Raw genomic sequence first — 22,186 nt, forward strand, 5'->3', positions numbered from 1 at the left:
GGGTCGATCCTGGGGCCAGCTTTGTCCAAGATCTTCATTAATGACCTGGAAGATGGCACAGAGCACACCCTCAGCAAGTCTGCAGATGACACCAAGCTGGAGGGAGTAGTAAAATCGCTGGAGGGTAGTGCTAGGATTCAGAGTGATTTCAACAAATCGGAGGACTGGGCCAAAAGAAATCTCCTGAGGTTCAACAAGGACAAATGCAAAGTCCTGCACTTAGGATGGAGCAATCCCATGCACCGGTGCAGGCTGGGGCTCACTGGCTGGGCAGCAGCTCTGCAGAGCAGGACCTGGGCATTACGGGTGAATAGGAGCCAACAGTGTGCCCTTGTTGCCAAGAAGGCTAACGACATACTGTGGGCATTGATTGCTGTGTTGCCAGTAGATCCAAGGAAGTGATTCCCCACCCCGGTTCAGCACTGTCTGGTCTTGGGCCCCCACTACAGAAAGGATGTGCGCAAATTGCAGAGAGTCCAGTGGAGGACAAGAAAAATGGCTTGGGGGCTGGGGCACAGGACTTATGAGGAGAGACTGAGGGAACTGGGCTTATTTAGTCAAGAGAAGAGAAGACTGTCCACTTAGGCACTTACGGGCAATCCTAGTCCACCTTGCTAGAGTCCCTGGAAAACCAATAATGATTCTCTTTTGTAATGTGCTTTCATCTGAGCTTTACGACTGGGTCACCAGAAACAGTGAGGAGGCAGAGATGCATCCGTCTTGACCATCAAAGGCTTTCTGGGACTTGAGCAGAGTGGGATAATTTTTAGGCACCGCATTGTTGGAGCAGGCTGTGGTCCAGGGGGTCCAGAACAGGGGGAACAGCAGCGTGAGGCTGTGGGCTAAATTATCAGGGGCAGACGATACGTGTTGAAACCAAACTATTTATCGCGGGGAATCTACTTTGCAACATATGAAACTATAATGAATCCTTTGAATCAGCAGCCTTATCATTTCAGAGGGACTGAGCCACTGCATAGTCTGCTAGTGTCAAGCAGAGTGATTGACAGGTTTCAATACAGCTTTGGAACCAGCTCTTCAACCTATCCGCCCAAACTTGTAATCGCAGAGATCTGGGTGATTTTGGAGACTGGTGCGCAAGAGGCAGGAGAAAGGGCACTGGTATCCCTGTGCCCAAAGCAAGGGCTTTGACATGGGGGAGCCATCAAAGTCTCAGAGCCCTGTTACGCAAGGTGCTGCACAGGTGGCACAAACAGTGATGGCAGCATTGAAAGCTGCAAAGCTTGGGAGCAACTCAGTCCAATTTTAGGACATAAGAGCATTAGGAACTAAGGAACACAGGGCTGGAAGGGCCTCCCGGGCCAGTGAGTCCAGTCCCCTGCATTGGCAGGCAGCTGTGACTCCAACGACTGATCGCTCCTTTACCTTCTTGCCCTCAGTTACAAGGAGGAACAGCAGCAGTTCGGCACAGGTAATAGCCAGGGAGACAAAGGCACAGCCAGTGTCCTGCCACTACAACAGCGGGGAAGGAGTTGGGTCACTCACGCTCAGAAGGCCGTAGGGCAAGGACCGTCCCCCATGCTACAGAACAAGGGGAACAGCAAGGCCCTCTAGCCTGGACCCTCTGGGATCCACATTATTGTCTTCTCATTTTTGCCCCCAACAAGCCAGAAAAAAACCCTGGCCAAACCATTCCCAGAAAAGGAAGGGAAGTTCCAGCCCAGCCCAGCCCAGGTAGCCTTAACTCTGCCCCTGGAGCTAGGTTCACTCCCAGGAGTGGGCGGCGATGGTGGGGCTGGACTATGCAGTCCTGAGCTCTGAGGCAGAGACGTACACATGAGTTTATTGAGGATCCCCCGGTCTCTCGGGTCCCTCTGCATATTCCAAGGCTGGGTGCACACAGTAGGGGCTCCCGCCTCCCAGGGCTTATTCTTGCTCATGCCATACCACAGATAGGCTTATTTCAGAGAGGAAAGACCACTCCAAGGAAAACAGCATTGCCTCTAGCTCCTCTAAGTGTCATCAGTTTCTAGAAACTACAGGTTTTATTTCTGTCTGAATCAGGGTAATGTAAGAGTGATGTTGTAGCTGTGAAGGTCCAGAAGTTAGGTGAGAGGCAAGGGTTTCTTAGAGAGAGATCAATTTTTGGACCAGCTGTGTAGCTGGGATAAGGTTATACTAGCTTTCTTGCAGTTAAAAGCTTATCTGACTTTATCCCAACTATGTAGTTGATTCAATAAAAAAATATCACTCTAGGAAATCCTTAGCTGAAACATGTCAGGTCCCAGTCTCTGGGGGCTACGGTAAATTAAGAGCCATTGTACAGAAGGAGCAAGCCTGATTCCTCGCATGTACAGGCTGTAGCTGATCGGTGTCAGCTGAATCCACCTGCTTGAGCGAACGATGGACCGTGGGCTGCACTCCTCTCCGTGCTTATTGAATGGATGGAAAAATCCCCTTAGAGAGCATATCTTCGCTCCAGCTTGCATGAGCATTGCAAAGCCTCCCACTTCCCCCATTTCCCTCCTCCCTGGAGCATGGGTATAAAATCACCCCCCGTGTCCCCTCCTCCCCAGCCACAGACACTCATCACCTCTCCTCGGGGTTGGCCACTCTCACCCAAATTCCCACTGGGAACACAAAACCCCCTCGTGCCTGGGGGTTTCCTGCTGTCTCCTTGCTTTGGAGGGAACCTGGCGTCCTGAGTCAGCCCTGCAGGAGGCTCGGGGGTGCACGCCACTTGCCCTGCACCCCGGGGCTGGGGGCTCTGCATGCTGCTCCCTGCTCCACGGGCTGCGGGTTATACACTTGTTGCCAAAAGAGAAATGCCCCGGAGCAGGGCTGGGAGTGCAGGGTGCTCCTCTCCCGGCTCGGCCATGGGGCTGTGCCGGCAGCTCCTTGCTGGCCCCACGCTGCCTGGAGCCTGGTCTCGCCCTGCCCGCGTCAGCGTGCGCCAGGGCCTATCTGCAGATGGCAGGTGCCAGCAGCTCTTCTTGCTCCTGTCTATGAATGACTGAGCTGCTGTGCTCTTCCCTGTACGCAGCACTGCTGGGAGAACTAAGGGTGCTCAGAGCATGCCCAAGGGACCATGCCACCAAGGGGCTGGTGCGGCGGGTACAGCAGCCGCCCTGGACCACTGGGCTGGGAGGGCAGCAGTTCGGCCCCTGATGCCCAGAAGGGTCTTCTCTAGGCAGGTATAGAAGGGCTAGCGACTGCGGGCCAAGGCAGGCACCAAACAACGTGGAGATGTCAAGCGGCTGTGTGGCTGCTGGAGCAGGGGCTGCCTGTGCTGCTTCTTTGCAGTTTAGGCTTTGTCTGCACGTGACCAGGCTCTCTGGTCTCATGGAGGGAAGCACCAGGCAGAGCCCCTGGTTGGGAACTCATGCCAGGCAAGTGCGAATGAGGAATTAACAATGGGCTGGGAGTGAGGGAGATGAGCAGCTGGAAGAAACCTCCATAGGGACTGGTGGATTTGCCTGCTGTGCAGTTAAGCCTGGTTGCCTTTCTGACAGGCCTGCTCCACATGCATGGAAACGACAGCTCTGTGCAAAGGTCCGGGCTGTGTTATGTTGGAGATGGGACTGGCCATCCTGACCTCAGCAACCACGAACCGATATGCATCCAGTGCCTGCAGCTTACAGTGATCCTGCACTTCCTTGTGCGCTGCCATCCGTATGGGGGGGGGTGAACTGCAGGGGCAGGTGGGCAGAGCGGTCTCAGCGAGAGGAAGAGGGGGCGGATGTGCTCCTGCTCTGCCTAGGAATGTGACCCGTGCCTCTTGTGGGTACCAAGGAGCCCCAGCTGGCTGTGCCCATGCAAAGACCTGGAAGGAGCGGTCAGCTGGTCGTGAAACTGTCAGCCACACGGGCAGGTGAGCCTGCTCAATATGGACTATCACAGACGCCCCGGGAGCCCATCACACCAGGACGTGCCAGTCAGTTGTGGGGACGACGGAGCGTGGGGGCTGCGGAGAAGCAGCAAGAGACCAAGCTGTGTGCGGTGCTCTGTTTAGGGGTTAAGTCCCTGGCTCACCTGACCCCTGATCAGGGCCATTGACCCTCCTGCCCCAGTGTCCCAGAGCCATGGAGACCTCCAGGCGAGCCCCTGCATGGTGGGGCTGGAGCCTTTGCAGTGGGGGCTGCTCTCCCCAGCCACAGCAGGGGCGTTGCCCCAGCCACATCCGAGCCCCTGGGGATGGCTGGGACACACGCACGCCTGTCGCCCCATCCAACAGCTGCCGAAGACACCCCCGGGGGTGCAGGGAGGGCAGTGAGGATCTGCCCAGCACAGGGTTGTCTCGGCGGGGAGGTGAGTGGGCTTTCTTTGCGCTCCCTCCACCTCCCAACAGAGCCCATGCAAGGGTGGAGCTGGCCGGGCTCCTGCGCTGCAAGGTTTTGTGCCAACGTCCCACCGAGGGGGCGGGGGTGCTTCCCCTCTGGGTGTTTCATTCAGGCTCCCTGCAGAGCCAGGCAGCGTCGCCGAGCGTCGTGCTGCCAGCTCTTCTGCAGGGCGAGGAGTCCGGCTCGGCTGCACGGCCTTGCTCACGCCCAGGGCAGTGATTCCCGGTGAAGGCCCAGGCTCCCTGCTGCATCCATTGCACTCGGGGCACTCTTTCAGTTGCACGCACTCACATTTTTCAAGCTATTTTCCCCACACCCCGTGGCTAGAAGTTGTCTTTAAACAATAGTGGGTGGTGAGAGTGTGTCCTGGACACCTGGGCCTTGACCTCCTGTGCTGTCCCAACCTGGCCCCAGTGCTCCGGCACGGAGCAGCCCAGCGTGCCCCGCTCTGGGGGCACTGGGCACGAAGTCACGCTCCCTTTCATGGTTCGGTTATTTTATTCCTTCCCCTTTTCTCTGAAGGGTTGTAACATCCCAGGGATGTTGCATCAGGGTGTCGGCAGGTCACAGCAGGCCCCCACACCCTTTCCTCTCTGGCAGGCAGCTTTGGGGAAACTGAGGGCCTCGGTCTGAAAGGCCGGAGAGCGGGAGTCCAGTACTTAGAGCAGCTTGGGCAAGGAGACAGGCTTGGGCACAGCACTTCTTGTGTGTAGCCTCGCTGGAGCGTTCAGCAATATCTGCTGCTCACACAAAGCTCCATCCGAGGGTACTGAAGGCACTGGCCGACATCATTGCAGAGCCACTGGCGGGAATATTTGAACGCTCGTGGCGCACGGGTCAAGTCCCGGAGGACTGGAAAAGGGCCAATGTGGTTCCCATTTTCAAGAAGGGGAGGAAGGAGGACCTGGGCAACTATAGGCCAGTTAGTCTCACCTCCATCCTTGGCAAAGTCTTTGAAAAAATTATCAAGGCTCACATTTGTGAGAGCCTGGCAGGGCAAGTTATGCTGAGGGGAAACCAGCACGGGTTCGTGGCAGGCAGATCGTGCCTGACCAATCTAGTCTCTTTTTATGACCAGGTTACAAAACGCCTCGACGCAGGAGGAGGGGTGGATGTCGTATACTTGGACTTCAGGAAGGCCTTTGATACGGTATCCCACCCCATACTGGTGAACAAGTTAAGGGGCTGTGACTTGGATGACTGCACAGTCCGGTGGGTGGAGAATTGGCTGGAGGGTCGCACCCAGAGAGTCGTGGTAGATGGGTCGGTTTCGACCTGGAGGGGTGTGGGCAGTGGGGTCCCGCAGGGCTCGGTCCTTGGACCGATACTGTTTAATGTCTTCATCAGCGACTTGGATGAGGGAGTGAAATGTACTCTGTCCAAGTTTGCAGATGACACTAAGCTATGGGGCGAAGTGGACACGCCGGAGGGCAGGGAGCAGCTGCAAGCAGACCTGGACAAGTTAGACAAGTGGGCAGAAAACAACAGAATGCAGTTCAACAAGGAGAAATGCAAAGTGCTGCATCTAGGGAGGAAAAATGTCCAGCACACCTACAGCCTAGGAAATGACCTGCTGGGTGGCACGGAAGTGGAAAGCGATCTTGGAGTCCTAGTGGACTCCAAGATGAACATGAGTCGGCAGTGTGACGAAACCATCAGAAAAGCCAATGGCACTTTATCGTGCATCAGCAGATGCATAACAAATAGGTCCAAGGAGGTGATACTTCCCCTCTATCGGGCGCTGGTCAGACCGCAGCTGGAGTACTGCGTGCAATTCTGGGCGCCGCACTTCAAGAAGGATGCGGATAACCTGGAGAGGGTCCAGAGAAGGGCCACTCGTATGGTTAAGGGCCTGCAGGCCAAGCCCTACGAGGAGAGATTAGAGAAACTGGACCTTTTCAGCCTCCGCAAGAGAAGGTTGAGAGGCGACCTGGTGGCTGCCTATAAGTTCATCAGGGGGGCGCAGAAGGGAATTGGTGAGTATTTATTCACCAAGGTCCCCCCCGGGGGTTACAAGAAATAATGTCCACAAGCTAGAAGAGAGCAGATTTAGATTGGATATTAGGAGGAACTTCTTCACAGTTCGAGTGGCCAAGGTCTGGAACGGGCTCCCAAGGGAGGTGGTGCTCTCCCCTACCCTGGGGGTCTTCAAGCGAAGGCTAGATGTGTATCTAGCTGGGGTAATGTAGGCCCAGCACTCTTTCCTGCTTATGCAGGGGGTCGGACTCGATGATCTATTGAGGTCCCTTCCGACCCTAGCATCTATGAATCTATGAAAAGGCTTTGCCAAAGTCTTGGCCCGAGCAGGTCTCACCGGCAAACCTGACCGATGCACGAACACCTCACTTAAACAACACTTGGCAGGCTCAATGCCGAGACATGGGAGGGGAAGATGATGGTACAAGGTAGGATTATCCAGTACCGGGGTAATAAGGCTGGAGCGGGAACACCCAGATCAGACGGTGAAAACAAGCCCATGGCACAGGACGGCTCGAGACGCTGTAGATACAGAGGGCACCCAACACGTCATTTGTTTTCATCAGTGCATAATAAGAAAATTGGAAAGCCGGGAAATGTACAGCTGTCTTAGCTCTTGGTCTGATGCACTCGTTAGGCCAAAAGGTGTTAGGGCCGCGCTTGTAGACAATAAATCCAGCGAGTCTTCACCACCGAACCAAGCCCGCAGTCATTCTTTAAGACACGATGAGTGTTGGGATCCTTTGGCTCTCATATTTTGGCACTGCAGTTCCTGAGACTTCAACACTGACAACACACCAGTAACACCCGATGAGGACAACTAAGGACAACAGTGATAACCCAGACTACACCGGTGACCCCGGCCGCTGATTTGGTAAGTGGCAACCCGCCCTCTTGTAGAGTCACAGCCTGTGATGGCAGAGAGTTAGGAGCTAGGGGATCCCCTTCTCCCCTTCTTATTATTCCCCCAGAGTCTGATGAATTGTGGACACGCTGGGTAAAGGAGAAAGACGGTTCAGATGAGCTTGAAAAAGAGAATGGGGAAACTTGGGACAGGAAGTTATGACAAGCAGCAGGTTTGAGAAATAGTAAAAGTAAGAAATGTAGGACACTGCAGGGAACGGGGATTGCTCTCCGATGGTTGAAGCACCATTCTGCAAAGTTAGTAGAGCAGGAGAGAGGAAAAAGGAGTCCAAAGAAATAATACAGGCAGTGGAAATCTCAAGCCCTGCTGGCAGTGCAGGGAGCTGTGCAAGCACATAAGCTACCAGCAGTGAACAACAAGTTAGAAATAGCAGCTGAAAATTTTAAACAACCTAAAGTGCCACCCCCCAGTGTAAATCTTGAAATATAACTGCGCACTCCAAGTGTTAACATAACACCTGGACTGTGGGGGCAGAAATGGAAAAAGATGGCTTTCCAACTTTCTTTAACTGTTCAGTGGTGCACAATCCATCGCCACTGTAAATTTATGGCCTGCCAGATAGTAATGGAAACTTGCTATTGCCCACGTCATTGCTAGGAATTCTTTCTCAATTGCAGCTGTGTGTTTTCGACTCAGGTTGGCCTCTGGATGTTTCCCCACCACCTCTGGCTGGAACAACACTGCACCCAATGCCATATTAGAGGCATCTATATATAATATACATGGTTTGGTGAAGTCTGGCATGTACACCACTGGCTAGGTGCATAGAGCTTTTTTAACTCTTAGAAATACTGCTCTACCTCAGGCGTTCAGGTGATCCTTCTTGGGGCTTCATCCTTAGTTAGTTCTGACTGTGGTGGGCCAGTAGGGGGCATTCCTGTTCTGAGCCACCCACCTCACTGCTCTACCACCTACTGGGCTCAGAGTGCCTCCCTGGGGGTGTCTCACATCTCGCTGACCCCCCTTCCTGGAGCACACCGGCATGCCTGGGGTATCGGTGCCACCACCAAGGGGATCTGGTCTGTCTTCAGCCCTGTGCCCTCTGGGATACACAGGCCTTGTAGACCTTGAGGGTGTTTAACCCACTGTGAATACTTGGGGTGCTTCCTCTACCTTGAAGCACAAAATGTAGCCTCCCTTAGTCAGCTGGACCAAGGGAGCACAAAGGCACGCCTCTCCCAACAAGTCCACCACGCCTGGTACAGTGAAGAATTTTATTGGTTACAGAGGGAAGGCTTGGGGAAGGGTGCAGGATAGAGAAGTATTAAACCACCATGTCATCAATGTAGGCTGCTTCATAGTCCTGATATGGGGCTAACACCTTATCCATCAGTCTTTGAAATGTTGCAATGGTCCCATGCAGCCCAAAGGGCACATGCATGAACTTGTATAATCCCCAAGGGGTGGCAAATGCAGCTTTCTCGTGGGAGTGCTCTTCCATTGGTATTTGCCAGTACCCTTTTGAAAGACCAAGGGTGGATATGAAGCATGCCCCCCTTATTTTCTCTAGATCTTCCACACGGGACATAGGGTACACATCAAAGTAGGCCATGTGATTAACCTTCTGGAAATCAATGCAGAGGTGCATGGTCTGATCCCTTTTGGGGACCACGATGGTAAGATTGCACCATTCACGCCGCAATTCCCTAATGACTTCATAGGCCAGTATCTGCTGCACCACTACTTGAACTGCTTCTTGTAATTTTTATGGGATCCTTCTCCAGCCATCTTGGACCACCTGCCCTGGTGATATTTGTAACTGGTGCTCAATTAAGGCAAGTGGTGAATAAGTGTGAGAAGGACTGCACTACCTACATGAACTGTCACTGCTGGAGTGCACTTAACCGCTTACCCAGACGTATGGCCTCTGGCCCGCCTGTCAGCCACGTCTGCTCTGGGCCCTTGCCAATAAGGAGCACTTCCCTAATGACCCATTTTTGAAGCAAATTTATATGATAAATTGGCCGGGTTTCTCACCTGCCATGCCTCATAAACTATTGGACTGAGTCTGTGGATTATTTCATATGGCCCTTGCCACCGGGCCAGGAATTTAGATGTCTCATCTGGCAATAAGACTAACACACTGTCGCCCTCCTCAAACTGCCTTTCATGTGCCCTAAAGTTATACCTGGCTACATGTTGTTCCTGGGCCCCTTGTAGGTTTTCCTTGGCCATAGACCAGGCCACCTTCAGTCTCTCCCTCATCTGCAAGACATGGGCCGTAGGACTGTGGGTGGAGCTTTGTTGTATCTGCCATCCTTCCTTACCTCAAAGTGAGGTGCCACGTGAGCTAGGTTGGGTTGCACGACCTCATCCTCAATCTTGGCCAGGCCTCCATCATGCACGTGGTGGAACCCATCCTCATGAGTCTGCTCAACGGTGACCTGGGCCGATGCCATCTTCCTCCATTCTAAGATACCCTTCTCTACCCTGGGCTTTTTTAGAGAGGGATGCCCCCCGGGGCCCTTCCTTCTTGGGTTTGAAAGTAGGCTTGGTCCCTTCAGCTAGCGTGCCTAGCAGCTCCCAGATCCAGGGCTAGTCCTGTCCGATAAACAATGGGTAAGACAGACGTGTAGCCAGGCGTGCCAGCACCTGGTGTAGGTGGCCTCCAGTGATAAGCTGGACCCAGGCCTGTTCAAACACTTGTGGTTTCCCGTGCAGGCATAGGAGCTTGGAGCGGTCCACAACGTGTGATGTTATATTCCGCACTAGTTCCTACTTCATTATTGTCTGGCCAGACCTGGTATCAACCAACGTGATCACTTGCTGTCCCTCAATCCAGGCCTCCCCCATGTGGCGGAATGCCGGGCTTGTGATTCCGGCACCGCTTGGGGAGCCGCGGGCTTTACGGAGTGGGCGAGCATGCAGCTTGTGGGGCGGTATTGGAGGTAGCTTTATGACTGCCTTCGAGGTTTGCCGAGTTGACACAAGTAGACGAGTTAGAGTAAGTTGTTAGTTTTCTATAATAAGTTTGTAGGATGTCTGTTGGTTCATGGGGTTTCGGAGTAAGCCCTTGCATTCTAACCTGATGGGCTAGGTGCGGCTGCCAACTCCTTAAGTCCCAGAACTGGTCAACAGCTCATTGAGATAGGGTGTTAGTGGTAAAGTTATTATGGAGTAAATATAAGGTAAAGTACAAATTTGTTTTATTCACTCACCTGGCCTCACCCTCTTACGAATAAGAGGGGGGACCGGCTGGAACGAAGTTGCAGTAAATATAAGTATAGAAAGTGTAGATATGTTGTCTAAACTACGAAGAGAGCCAGTCAAGAGGTGGAGTCTCCGATGTTTCTTCAGTTACAGTATGTCGGATACAAAGGGGGTCTGTTGGCCCACAGGGTTTACTAGCGAGCCCTTGCTTTCCACCCCTTGCGGGATAGGTGCAGCTACTCAGTAGTTAGTCCTAGGGCTGGTCAACAGCTCATGAACAGGATGATAGATAACAAAACTGTAATGCGATGAATCGCTGTCGATTGTCGGATTTTCGAGGCCTTGGTTTTCTCTGGGATACGCCCAGGCGGGGAGGCTGAGGACTGTCTACAGGGTGATCAATCCTGAAGGGTCATTCAGTCGTCATCTCTGCTACGTCTTGCCTTTGTGCCTCTTTATAGATGTTGGTTGGACTGGCTCTGTGACACTAACTATGATATAAGCTAAGCATACAGGGATAGGAGAGTTTTCTTTTACATAATAGTTACTAGGTAGATTTTTTACATAAGTTTCATTTCTGCAGGAATGACACTTATAGATAAGAAATGAAACTTGCAAAATACGCATGTGTAGCTTAATACAAGCGTGGGAAAATATAAAGCTTTCATTTTGTTTAGAAGCCAAAACTACAAGGTTACATAAATGTGAGAGTGCTGCGCGGCAGTTATACAGAAATAAAATAAGACATTTACATGCCCTCATGCCGTGGGGCAGTAGAACATTTATGTTGTGATGGTTACATGTGGGGACAGTGGTGGTAGAACGATGAACAGGCTCGCTGATGTATTGCGTTGCCAGAAAATACAGCTACTTTTTCGGACAGGTTGACCTTGTGGATTCGAGGCGTGTATACAAGGTGGGCGATGTGCTTTTCCCGAACGGCTGTCTCATATAACACCTGTAGGGGTGGTAAGGGGAGAGGTGTGGCAGAAAGCCACCTTGTTTCTCCCCAAAATCCCTGCCCTGTGACACTGTGACTAAAATCTCTGAGCAGCAACCATTTGATTAGGGTGGGTCAGCACGGAGGGGACCACACCCTGGCCAGTCTCTTTAGGTAACTTGAACTGGCTGCATTCCTGAGGGAGGGGGGAAACCTGCTCCCTCTGCCTACCTGACTTGCATCAATTACCTGGGTGGGGGGTTTCTACCTGGGGAGCTGGAATCTGCCTGGTAACAGGTGATGCATTTCAAATTGGTTGGCTGACAGCCAACTGGGGCTGACCTCCACTGGACCAGGTGAATGAGGTCACAGGGGCTATATAGGTTGGGAGGGGGAGGAGGCGCTCTCTCTTCTCTCTTCGGCCATGAGGTGAAGCAGCAGCAAAGTAGGGGACACAGAGAAGCCTTATCATCTGGACCTAGCTCTCTCTCACCCCAAGACTCCAGAGGGGAAACTGGAGAACTCTGGAAGATGCTTGTGGGTAAGCTACTCAATCGGATTAGATATTTAGCTGGCAGTAACACAGATGCGTGATCAAAAGGCTACCTCAGCCACACTGTTTGCTCTTTAGGATTTCTAAGATATTGCTCAATCCTGTACCCTAGTTTGCCCTACCCCCTGTAATCAATAAAGTTCTCCTTTGTGACTGGTGTGAGAGACTTATTGAGGCGTGGGTCTAAATTATGCCTAAGAGACCCCTTAGGTCTGTGGACTAGGGGAGACTTTACTTTTTGCCCCCTTGACTTGGGGAAGTGCCCCAAGTGCCTGTACCGGGTCAAGTACCCGTCGGACTATTAGGCCTGTGTTTCCCCGAGGACACAGGGCCGAGACAGTCCCTTCTCGGGGTGGTGGCGGCGATGTTACCCCCAGACTAGCGAGTGTGCTTCAGGAGAGAGGTCGGCCAAGCATAAGGCACCCCTAGGGAGGCATTCAGAGTCTGGAAGGTGGGCGGGCGCAGGGAGGTGGGCGGCTCAACGCAGGAGCGCCCCCTACTGGCCCACCACAAGAGGAAATGAGATAGTTAGAAAATATAAAGGCTATATACAGTAGAATGACTAGTCTTTTGTCTCAGAGCGATGACTCAGCCAATTGTGATGGGCTAGTAATGTCTTGTTGGGTATGTCGGTTTTAACTTGGTAGGTGTTCGGATATGTTCCTGCAGGTTGTATTATTCCTTGGTATAGTAGCTGTTTCTTTTCAATAGGTCCTGGTATGGCTACCCAGACGAGTTCTCCCGGCTGGAATCGGGGCTTCCATGGTTCTGGTATTTCTTGCTTTCTGTCAGTCCATAATGACTTGTCTTCATTTAGTTGGATTAGAATTTGTGGTAGACGGCTTGTCCAACTTAAATATGTGCCGTTTCCTGTTAGACGGAGCTTTTCTTTGAGGATTCCTATGGAGCCATTTGACTGTGGGTGATATGGGATGTGGGTGTGCCAGACGATATTGTAGGTACTGCAAAAGGTTGCTAGGGCTTTCGACGTGAAGGGTGGTCCTCCGTCGGATTGGATTTTATTTGGTACTTGCCCGAGGCTCATGGCCTGGAGTAGTGCAAAGCAGACTGTTTTGGCGGTAGTCTTTGTAAGAGGAATGCATTGTAGTTGTCTGGTGCCTAGATTGACTAGGACTAATGCCTTGGCCTGACGTTTGACTCCAGGGAGTGGTCCCATGAGGTCAACTTGCCACGTCTTTCCTGGGGGAAAGTACTTTGGGTCAAATGCTTGTTTAGCTGATGCGGTTGGCGTGGCCTTGACTTTGTTACATATGTAACAGGTCTGACTCCGTGTTTTCCAATCTTGAAGTGTGATGAACGGTGGTGTCTCGGCGGTTATTCACTTCCATTTGAGATGGGCCTTTTTGGGGCTGGGGTGGCTCCAGAACTCATGTAGCCATTGTATTAAGTGTTGGTTATTGACATTTGTTTTAGCGAGAATGGCTGCTGCAAATTGTTGTGGTTGATTTGCTGTTTTCTTGATGGCTTCTGCACGCTTCTCTGGGTCTTGTAGCACTGCATCAATGTGGGCGTGGACTGGGTCGGTATCTGGTCGGTGAGAGCGGGTGTGTTGCAGTAGAGGTATGGTTTTAAAGTGAGGCAATATAGCGAAGATTGTATTCCAAAGGGGTTGGTTTTCTGTGGCTTGTGCCTGTCTGGTTAATATTTTGTAGATGTATTGAGAGTCAATAGCTATTACAGGGACAGGTTCACGGACATTATGGGCGTCTAAGCAGTGTTGGAGGGCTCCTTTGAATGCAAGGAGTTCTTCGAGTTGTGCATTTGGAGGTGGGGCTGCAGGCTCTACTTCAATGTATTGACACGGGTTACAGAAGAATCCATGTGCTCCGCCATGGGCTGTACTTCCGTCTGATGCTATCCAGGTGGGTAGAATAGTGCCGTACATTAGTGAAGGGTTTTGATGATGAAGGGAAGGTGTTGAACTTGCTGGCGCCTCTTTCGTCTTCCAATGGTGGAAGTGAAAATGAAAGACTTGTACTAATTCTTGCCAGGTGGTACATAGGCCATGAAAGTTGGGTCTGGTCAGTCGGGAGTGAGAAGTGGAAGTAGTGTGGCGCCTGATCCGATGAGAGTTCCAGTAGTTGTAGAAATGTTGGGATAGGTGGTTGTGGCGAGCTGGGATGCTAGTAGAAGGGTTCCTGTGACTCCATATCAATATTGAGATGGTTGCAGAGCCTTGTAGGTCGAGAATACTAGTTTGTTGATGCTGGTAGTGCCAGTTGCCCAGAGTATTTGACTTGTATGTCCAAGGGTAACAGTTATGGATTCATTGGGGCTAATACTGTGGAGGACTGTAGTTGAGGTGGCCTTTAAGAGTTCTTGTAACTTATCATAATCGTGGATGGGGTCCCATATACTTCGGGTGTTAGCTTTAGTGCGTAGTTGCTGATGTAGGCATGCAATGACTTCTAGACAACTTGTTGGAACATGAGCTTTATGCCAGTTTAGTTGGCCCAGAAGTTGTTGAATTTCTTTTCTCGTTGGGGTAATACCTTTGACCCAGGGGATGGTTGGAGTTGTGTGCGTTGTTGCTTTGTGAGTTTCATGATCGAATACTTCACCAAGGAAGGAAATGTGTGGCTTTGATGTGAGTTGAGATTTTTGCATGTTTACAGTCCATCCGTGGGCTTGCAAGTGATGTATTAGTTTTTCTGTAGTTTGGGTTACTGCTTCTGGAGTCCTGCCCATGATGGCGGTGTCATCTACAAAACTCCAGATTTGGAGGTCACCAGGTGTAGTGAAGGCCTCAAGGGTGCTGTTGATGGCTGCTGTGGCTACCGCTGGTGAATTGCAGTATCCTTGGGAGCAGACGTTCCATTTGAACATTTGTCCATTTACACACATGTTGAGTATTCCGACATCATCAATGATGGGGATGGAGAAGAACATGTTTTTGAGATCTAGGGTACTTCCAAACCAGGGAGTCGCCTGATAGGCTATCATCTCACTTAGAGTCTGTGGTAGTGTCTTGGGGCTAGGCTGTCATAGAGGTTCTACTTGCTTGTTGGCGTGGCGGTAGTCGACTACGAGTCGGGCTTGATTAGGGTCTCCAGGTTTCGCAATACCCCACGCGGGCGACAAAAACTTAGCATGTGAAATTTTAGAAATGCGGCCTGCTGATTGCAATTCACTAAGAAGCTTTTGGAGATGTGCTTTTGTAGGGATTGGCGTATAATGCCACGACAGATGGTTGGTGATTTTTGGCGTATGTGGCATAATGCTTGGTGCCTTGTAAGAGATCATTGGGAATGCTTATAGGAGTGCCGTCTTGAGTTGGAACTTGAGAATTTCAGGAATGCCGAGTAAATTGACATTTCCTATTGCGGCAGTGAATGGCTTTCCTGTTGTATGATGTATACAACGGGCTGTGGAGACGTTGGCGGTGGAATTTAGGCCTTGTGCGTGTATTCTGCCATCAAGTAAGATATGGGGTGTTGATGGTTGGATGATAGAAATTTGTGCACCCGTGTCCAATAAAAATTTGATGTCTTTAGCTTTAGTGGGTGAAGACAGGTCTCTAATAGGTAAGGTGATATAGGGACGTGGATCCTGAAGTTGTTGAAGGTTGCCACCGAAGTTTACAGCCTCGGTGGCTGCTACTCGTTTTTTGGCTTCGGTTGGCAGTTAGGGTCCCATCCAAGCTTGACGGCAAGGGTTAACTGTTCCTCTTCCGAGAGTTTCCGTAGGGTGGCCTTGTCGAGTCCAGATCATCCTAATAAAAATCCAAATCTTGCTCGCTGTAGAAGCGTTTGGGTGGGTGGCTCTTGGGCCTGTAGTGGCTGTTGTGCATCAGGCGGTGTCCATTGTTTTTGGGTTATAGGGACTTGAGAGTTTGCATTTGTGGGAGGAACTTCAACCGGGAACATTTGACGATTGGACTCCCGATCCGATGGGGATCCAAATTGCTGTTGTAGGCTTAACACGGTACTACATGGTTTTCCTACTGAGGCGAGCATGACGAGGCGTGCTGCTTGTCCGAATACTGTTCCATACACTTGGTATGCTTCTTCTATTCCCCTAAGTGTGATGGGTACTTTGCCGGGATCTAGTAAATGTTTATGTGGCCAGTTATCATCTTCTTTTTCGAGTTTGACTTCATCTATGGGATTCTTCTTTGGATTCCATTGTAAGAATGAGCACCCAACCATTGCATAAACGAGCTGTAGTGCTCATGGCCTTCTAAGGTTGCTTGCATCTCCTTCATGTGGTCTATAAGTGCAATGTAAAATTCCTCCTGCAGCTAGTGAGGCAGGGGACAACAGGGGTAGTTCATCTTGATCGTCGATTAGAGTTGTGTCGACGCATGTTCCCCCACTCCATGTTGACTGTCGTATTAGGTAGTGCGCTTCCGCTTTATCAAGAGTCTCTGCCCCATGCTCTAGGACTAAATGGCCAAGCCAAGTAATGGGTGTCTCACCTGATCGTATACTAGTGTCAACATAAAGTTCTCTAAGCTCACTGCAATTTCATGTCTGGAAGACGACAACAGTTTTCTCAGATTTTTCAATTGTTTTCTTGTCATTTTCTCCTTCCCCCTCTTGCTCTTCTGTAGTGATTTTGTGGGTGGTGATGGGTAAAACATTTGGCGGCGGAGTTGCTGGTGGCAACGATGGATAGATTGCTGACGGCGGTGTGGTGACGACAGCTGGAGGGTTGGGCTCCGTGGTGGTGACGATAGCTGGAGGGTTGGGTTCTGAATAAGGGGGTGGTTCTTTTTCTTTCCACTCGGTGGGTGTGTATTCCGGAGAGGTTGGGAGGCAGCATGAATGTGGCTCCGTCTCCTTTAAGTATTCGGGGCTTTCTTCTGAGTTGGTTAGTATGCCAGATGCCTTCGCTGCTGTTAGGACTGCGGCGTTGTGGCATGTTGTTTGGAGCTGCAACTCTAAGTTTCCTATAGCTCCTACAGCACTTATGAAATGCCGCAACAAAACTTCTACTGCTTTACCTGGTGTAAGTTCAGCTTTACTAAAGGGTCTTTTCTTAGTTCCCCTCTCGGCTTCTAGTTCGCGGTGGCAGCCGACTAGACTATCATAAGCTTTTCCGGTTTCAGGTATTTGTTGGGGATTGACTTGGCCGGAGGGGTGTTTTCCTATGGCATTATGAAGGAGCCCTAAGATGGAGGCCTGTTTGTCGCTGGCCGGCGACACGTCTCCTTTAGAAGGAAGAATGCTTTAGAAGGGTCCCCTTGGGCTCTGCGGCCCCGCCATTGGGCACCTCAGAGACGGCCCCCCAGACGGAGCCCATGGTTCCGGGCTCCACGCAGACGGAGCCCCTGGCTCTTGGCTGCGGGGGCTGCCTGTCCCTTTTTCAGGCTCTGGGGCCCGGGAGCATGGCCACCTCCCCTTGTGGGGTCTGCTCCCTACTGGGGTCTCTGGCGCGCCAGCTGGAGGAGCTCCAGGCCACAGTCCAGAAACTGCGTGCCATCAGGGACTGCGAGCAGGAGACAGACTCATACTGCCAGGCCCTTCTCCCCCGGGAGCCGCAGGGGAGAGCACCGTCTCCCTCCATGACTAAGGAGGACTCTGGGACCTCCCGCTCTGCCCAGTCAGGGGCATGGACCAAGGTGGTCAAGGGCCCCAAGGCCCGCCGCACCAAGGCCCCTCCCTCACTGGAGCTTAGCAACAGGTTCACACCTCTTGCAGCCCCAGCAGAGCCTACTCAGTTGCCAGCTCCCGCAGGCAACCCAGGCTCAACCACAGCTACCGCCCCCGCTCTCCCCAAGTCAAAGCGAAAGGTGTTTGTTGTGGGAGACTCCATCCTGCGGGGCACTGAGGGGGCAATCTGCTGCCCCGACCCCTTAGCCCAGGAAGTCTGCAGCTTCCAGGTGGCCCGCATTCGAGACATTGCAGAGAGGATCCCGCAGCTCCTCCGGCCCACAGACCACTACCCCATGCTCCTTATTCACGTGGGCACCAATGACATGGCTCAGAGCACCCCCAGCCAGGTCATGAGGCGCTACAGGGAGTTGGGAGCGGGGCTTAGGGGTCTGGGAGCTCAGGTGGTGTTTTCGTCGATCCTCCCAGTCTCGGGCTATGGGCTGAGGAGGGAGACGAGGATCCATGCAGTGAACCAAAGACTGCAGCGCTGGTGTCATCGGGAAGGCTTTGGCTTCCATGACCACAGCCCGCTCTTTGGAGAGAGAGGCAGAGAGCTGCTGGGAAGAGATGGCCTCCACCTCTCCCCCCTGGGGAGGAGGCTCTTCTCAGCCAGGCTGGCTGACCTGTTCCACCGGGCTTTAAACTAAGACCGCTGGGGGATGGGGGGACGACTGCCACTGCTGGCCGGCTGAGCAACCCTTGCAAAGCCAGCAGACCAAGGCACTTAAGGGAGCCCACCCCTGCCCCAGCCCTGGCACAATCTGTGGGCAAGACAAGAGCCCCTAAGGGCACACTTGCCTGCCTGTACACTAATGCCAGGAACCTGGGCAACAAGCAGGACGAGCTCGTCCTCCTGCTCAGTGCAAAGAATTATGACGTCACTGGGATAACGGAGACCTGGTGGGACTCCACCCATGACTGGACCACGGGTATAGAGGGCTATACCCTGTACAGGAGGGATCGTGTTGACAAAAGGAGCGGGGGTGTAGCTTTCTATGTCAAGGAAAGCTACATGTCCCTGCAAGCTGATGTTGGCGACCGGCATGGACAGCTAGAGACCCTCTGGGTAAAAATTCGAGGGAAAAACAGCACAGGGGACACAACGGTGGAAGTCTACTACAGACCTCCCACTCAAAGTCCTGAGCTTGACCAGGAGTTTGCCCGGGAACTGACTGAGGCTGCTTGCTCTAGGACCTTGGTTGTCATGGGTGACTTCAATTACCCAGACATCTCCTGGGAAGATCACTCAGCAAAATCCGAGCGGTCGCAAAGCTTTCTCTCGTGCGTGGATGACCGCTACCTGACTCAAGAAGTCTATGGGCCAATGAGAGGCAAAGCGCTGCTCGACCTGGTACTGGCTATGGGGGACGACCTAATTGGCGACCTAGTGATCGATGGGAATCTGGGTGACAGCGACCACGAGCTGATCACCTTCACCATCCACCGTAAAGCTGGCAAGTCAGTCAGCAACACAGAAGTCCTTGACTTCAGAAAAGCCGACTTTGACAAGCTCAAGAGGCTTGTCGGTCAGGCCCTCAGGGACCGTGACCCCAGGGAGATGGGAGTTCAAGAAGAGTGGTTGCTTCTCAAGGAAGCGATCCTCAATGCACAAGCTAAATCTATCCCAACACGGAGGAAAGGCAGCAAGAAGGCACAGCAGCCCCCCTGGCTCTCCAGGGACCTAGCGGACCTCCTGCGGCTAAAAAGGAAAGCCTACAAAGGATGGAGGACGGGATTCACCTCCAAGGAGGATTATTCTGCACTGGTCCGGTCCTGCAGGGAGCAAACCAGGAAAGCCAAGGCTGCAACTGAATTCCAACTAGCTTCAAGCATCAAGGACAACAAAATGTCCTTTTTCAGATATGTGGGGAGCCGGAGGAAAAGCAAGGGCAACATTGGACCCCTGCTAAACCAGATGGGGTAACTGACAACTGACACCCAGGAAAAAGCCAACCTATTAAATAGGTACTTTGCATCAGTCTTTCATCAGTCCCATGGGACGCCCATGCCTGCTATGGGACAGGGAGATCTGGGTGATAGGGATCCCCTACCCTCCATAAATGCTGACCTTGTGAAGGAACACCTTGAGAAGCTGGATACCTTCAAGTCAGCTGGCCCTGACAAACTGCACCCCAGGGTACTCAAGGAGCTGGCAAGCGTCATAGCCCAGCCCCTGGCATGGATCTTTGAAAACTCCTGGCGCTCTGGTGTAGTGCCTGAAGACTGGAAGAAGGCCAATGTGGTGCCGATCTTCAAGAAAGGGAGGAGAGTGGATCCAGCTAACTACAGGCCCATTAGCCTGACTTCTATCCTGGGGAAGATCTTAGAAAAGTTTATTAAGGAGGCCATCCTTGAGGGACTGGCCCAGGCTAACATCCTAAGGGATAGCCAGCACGGGTTTGTTGCGGGTAGGTCTTGTTTGACCAATCTCATTTCCTTCTATGACCAGGTGACCTATCACCTGGACAAGGGAGAAGAGATTGATGTCATATATCTTGACTTCAAAAAAGCCTTTGATCTGGTATCCCATGATCACCTCTTGGCCAAACTGCCCAGTTGTGGCCTTGGCTCCACCACGATCTGCTCGCTGGGAAACTGGCTCCGTGGTTGGACCCAGAGGGTTGTGATTGATGGTAGTCACTCATCATGGTGCCCTGTGACCAGTGGGGTCCCTCAAGGCTCTGTCCTGGGACCCATCCTGTTCAACATCTTCATTAATGATGTGGACATTGGAGTCAGGAGTGGACTGGCCAAGTTCGCCGATGACACCAAACTTTGGGGCAAAGCATCCACGCCAGAAGATAGGCGGGTGATCCAGGCTGACCTGGACAAGCTCAGCACATGGGCGGACGAGAACCTGATGGTGTTTAACACTGAAAAATGCAAGGTTCTCCACCTTGGGAGGAAAAACCTGCAGCATCCTTATAGGCTCGGCAGTGCTACGTTGGATAGCACTACAGAAGAAAGAGACTTGGGGGTCATCATTGACCACAAGATGAACATGAGCCTGCAATGCGATGCTGCGGCTAGTAAAGCGACCAAAACGCTGGCGTGCATCCATAGATGCTTCTCGAGCAAATCCCGGGACGTCATTCTCCCTTGTACTCAGCCTTGGTGAGGCCGCAGCTGGAGTACTGCGTCCAGTTTTGGGCTCCACAATTCAAAAAGGATGTGGAGAAGCTTGAGAGAGTCCAGAGGAGAGCCACGCGCATGATTAGAGGTCAGGAAAACAGAACTTACGATGACAGGCTGAGAGACATGGGGCTCTTTAGCCTGGAAAAGCACAGGCTCAGGGGTGATCTGGTGGCCACCTATAAGTTTATCGGGGGTGACCACCAGGATCTGGGGGAACGTCTGTTCACCAGAGCGCCCCAAGGGATGACGAGGTCGAACGGTCACAAACTCCTGCAAGACCGTTTCAGGCTGGACATAAGGAAGAATTTCTTTACAGTCCGAGCCCCCAAGGTCTGGAACAGTCTGCCAGCGGAGGTGGTTCAAGCACCTACATTGAACACCTTCAGGAGTAAATTGGATGCTTATCTTGCTGGGATCCTATGACCCCAGCTGACTTCCTGCCCTTTGGGCAGGGGGCTGGACTCGATGATCTCCCGAGGTCCCTTCCAGCCCTAATGTCTATGAAATCTATGAAATCTATAAAATGCCTGCAAGGGCTCCATTTCCCCCTGCATTTACTGGGGAGAACAAGACTTTGGGGGCGGCCATTACACACCCCAGGGCAGCAGCAGCTAGCGAGCATGTCCAGATTTTACTCTCTGGCCCGTTCACCCAAATGTGACCGGAGATGTGTGTTTCGGGGTTGCAATTGCCTGCCGCATGGTAAGTGAGATGATTCCATAGATCATCAGACGTCTGTGGGGGCAAATGGTGTCCCAGTCACCAGGGACACACGCAGACTAGCAAGGCCTGGTCGTCTACTTGTGATCCTGTTCGTGACGCCATGTGGCGGAATGCCGGGCTTGCGATTCTGGCACCGCTTGGGGAGCCACGGGCTTTACGGAGTGGGCGAGCGTGCAGCTTGTGGGGCAGGATTGGAGGTAGCTTTATGACTGCCTTCGAGGTTCGCCGACTTGGCGCAAGTAGACGAGTTAGAGTAAGTTGTTAGTTTTCTATAATAAGTTTGTAGGATGTCTGTTGGTTGGCGGGGTTCATGGGGTTTCGGAGTAAGCCCTTGTTTTCTAACCCAATGGGCTAGGTGTGGCTGCCAACTCCTTACGTCCCAGAACTGGTCAACAGCTCATTGAGATAGGGTGTTAGTGGCAGAAGTTATTACGGAGTAAATATAAGGTAAAATAAAAATTTGTTTTATTCACTCACCTGGCCTCACCCTCTTACGAATAAGAGAGGGGACCGGCTGGAACGAAGTTGCAGTAAATATAAGTATAGAAAGTGTAGATATGCTGTCTGAACTACGAAGAGAGCCAGTCAAGAGGTGGAGTCTCCGATGTTTCTTCAGTTACAGTATGTCGGATACAAAGGGGGTCTGTTGGCCCACAGGGTTTACTAGCGAGCCCTTGCTTTCCACCCCTTGCGGGACAGGTACAGCTACTCAGTAGTTAGTCCTAGGGCTGGTCAACAGCTCATGAACAGGATGATAGATAACAAAACTGTAACGCGGTGAATCGCTGTCTATTGTCAGATTTTCGAGGCCTTGGTTTTCGCTGGGATATACCCAGGCGGGGAGGCTGAGGACCGGCATACAGG

At 52.1% G+C, this 22,186-nt stretch overlaps 1 protein-coding gene across 3 annotated transcripts in view; it reads left to right on the forward strand.

The window, feature by feature from the left end:
- The window catches only part of LOC149860934 (hydroperoxide isomerase ALOXE3-like), a 60,755-nt gene that overhangs the window by 9,865 nt on the left and 28,704 nt on the right, over positions 1-22,186 (forward strand). The window contains exon 1 of one of the 3 annotated variants that reach the window (XM_090053639.1): positions 11,720-11,834. The exons of the other annotated variants lie outside the window; for them this stretch is intronic. The gene's annotated coding sequence lies outside the window, so the exon portion shown is untranslated. Of the gene's footprint in view, positions 1-11,719; positions 11,835-22,186 lie in introns of those variants that run through there. 3 annotated transcript variants of the gene reach the window in all.

The sequence above is a fragment of the Crocodylus siamensis genome, chromosome 6, assembly GCF_052110815.1.
Source record: "Crocodylus siamensis isolate JL-2025a chromosome 6, ASM5211081v1, whole genome shotgun sequence".
NCBI lineage: Eukaryota > Metazoa > Chordata > Crocodylia > Crocodylidae > Crocodylus > Crocodylus siamensis.